This window comes from Rattus norvegicus, chromosome 2, assembly GCF_021556685.1.
Source record: "Rattus norvegicus strain SHRSP/BbbUtx chromosome 2, alternate assembly SHRSP_T2T, whole genome shotgun sequence".
NCBI lineage: Eukaryota > Metazoa > Chordata > Mammalia > Rodentia > Muridae > Rattus > Rattus norvegicus.
In genome coordinates, this window is record NC_141535.1 from 140,545,734 (window position 1) to 140,548,776 (window position 3,043).

Below are 3,043 nucleotides of genomic sequence, written 5' to 3' on the forward strand. Positions count from 1 at the left end.
CCCAACCATTTCTCACCTTAACCTTGAGACAGACTCTCACTCAGAGTGAGACAGTACCAGCAAGCCCATGCAATCCTCCTGTCACCTCTGGAGTTACAGTGCTGAGGTGCGGCCACAACTGGCCTTTTACATCAACGCTGGGCATTCAAACTCATACCTTCATGTTTGTTCAGCAAACCCTCTTACCCACTTAGCCATCTCTCCTCACTTATCAAATCTCAGGCCTGCTGACAGGGGACTTGACAAGCTATTGATGGAAAACAAAACAAACGAACAAACAAAAAACCCAAGGCCTTTGCTTATATGTTTGTCTGAGCCTAGAGGTTGGACTAACTCTGTAGATTATATTTTGTATGAAGTTCAGCTCCTGTCTGTGCTCCGCACACACGGTGCTGAATGTTGGGCAGGTTGGTCATTCCTAATCTGGGAGGCTGGAATGTTCCAAGACTGGAAAGTTTGTGATGCCATGGTGCCAAATCCCTCATTTGATTTCGTAGGTGACAGTCAAGATGTAAACTCGCTAAAACCGCACAAAATCACCTTAAGCCTGTGTGTGTGCATTATATATGAAACATAAATGAAGCCTGTTGGAATTTAGGTCTCATCATCGCCATAATACCTCATCATATCTGTATGAATATTCTGAATTTTAAAATATATGAGGTCTGAGATATTTCTGCTCCCCTGCATTTTGGCTGAGGGACATTTGACCTATAAGATGCAATATAATGAAAGAGCAATGTGACCCCTGGACAGTGTCCTTATTTATGTCATGGTTATGGAGGGTCAACTGGGCCTACAGTTGGCACTGAGAATGGTCCTGCAAATCAGTGTTTCACCACTATGGCTAGCAATAGCTTAGTCGTATACAGAAGCCATCACAAACATAAATATATCTCATAGAACAAAGACTAAACACTCATCCCACTTAACTTGTCTTGTCTTCTAATGCCCTCTTCATCCGTTTCTACAGTGAGGATGAGAAGATGAAGAGTCAGTGGTTTTAACTGGTAAGAGCCCCTGGGTTTTACCATAATACATATGACCACAGAGCACCTCTCAGGAGCTGGCTTAGAAGTGGCCTGTGCAAAGTTGGAGCCCTCACAGGTAGTCAAGTGACACACCACAGGCCGAGCTTTTACAATGGCAAGGGAATACTTAGCAGAGCTATCAAATTGATCAAAGTCGTAGAGGATAGAAAGCCTAGACGAAACTTTTACCCCAATTTTATTTACATATGCTGCATACTGTTCATTGAAGTTGTTAAAAATAGGATAGTGGGGTCTTCTACTTTGTGACTCTGTAAAGCCCCTGGGGGGGGGAACAGATATTGTCTTAAATTTAAGTTTCTACAAATTTCCTAGTACTATGCAGCAAGTGAAGAAACACCCTTTAAAAAAAAATCTAAAACCCAATAAGAGCAGTGAAGCTTTTTGCATTTGAATCTTGTCTTTCTTTCTCTCCGGCCCCTCTCTAATTCCATTTTTTTGAGATGGAAACTAGCCCAGACTGTTACAGCCAAGAGCAGGCTCCATGGCCAAATTGAAAGGGATTTCCTTCCCAGAGAGGAAGGGTCCCAGCATCTTTCCCCCTACTTCTCCTACCTGTTGCTGAGGCTAGATTAGGGATGAGGATGGCTGCAAGTGTATGTGTGTGTGTGTGTGTGTGTGTGTGTGTGTGTGTGTGTGTGTGTGTGTCTGTCCGTCCCATCTAGATACCACTAAAGGATGAAGACATTAATTTGAACATTGCATGCTGGAAATACCAGGTCTCAACCACTCCAAATTGTCAATCTTTGTAAAGCCATTTTGAAGTATTTCCTAGAAATTGAGTGTGTGAATAGCTAGAATTAGTTGGTAGCAAGTAGTTTTGTAGTCAAGTGGCTTAATTTTATTGCCTAAAAAAATGGATGGATTTATTGCCTAGCAAGCACACCACACCCATACCCCCCCACACACTCACTATGGATATGACATTGTAAAGTGATTTGGAGCATATGATTTGGAAGCAGTTCAAAGAATTAAGGCAGGATGCCATTAGAAAATCCTATCTGATTCACTTAAATAAACTAAATAGAAGTGTGTCCTAGTTTCATTTGTTGCTGTGATTTAGAGGAGCATGTGAGAAAGTCAAGCAGGAAATCAAACATCTAGATAAATCACACCTACAGTCAAGAGCAGAGAAAGGAATCCACTCGTGCTTGCTTGTCTGACTGCTTAGTGCCCAGTGCAATTTCTCCAGTCTTTCAGGGCCTCCTACCTAGGAAATGGTGCTGCCCACAGTGGGCTGGGTCGTCCCAATCAATTTACTTAAGATACCCCACACATCCAACCTAACATAGACCATGCCCCATCAGGACTCTACCCAGGTGATTACAGGTGGTGTCAAGAGAGTTCAGGGAATTTTTATAACGACTGAATTATTTGAATCAAGATAAACGGATACTTTTACGAACAAATCTATCTAGGGGTAGACTTGCTGGGCTGCTTTTGGTTACTTAACATTCCCACCAGTTATGCAGAAGGACGGGAATGCATCTTGTCAAACCTTTTACTGTGGATGCTTTGATTACAGCCATTTTAATGAGACAGAAGTCACGCCTCATTTTGATTTGAGTTAGCCTGAAGACTCATGACATTAACCATCTTTTGATATGCTTTCTGGTGGTCTGTATATCTTGTCTGGAGGGATCTCCTCAAACCTTTTATTCACTTTTAATTGTTGCTTTTATAAATTATTGTGGTGTGTTCTTTATGTATTATAGAGACAAATAAAAACTAATGACCTCTTCTTCACTGCTGAGCCATCTCTCCAGCTCCCAGCCTTGTGGAGGTTTTGTTAATTGTTTTGGTATTACGTCACAGATTTAACACTGTACACTTGTCAGATAAGGTCCCAGGTTCCAGTCAACCTCTGTTCTCCCAATCCTCAGTGCCCGACCCAGGTCTCCCCCTGGCGGCCGGAAGCTGTCATTGCCTTGGCATTGCAGGTCCCTTCGGCGGCCCCAGGGCGGCCCGTACGGAGTGCGCAGGCGCGGTCCTAC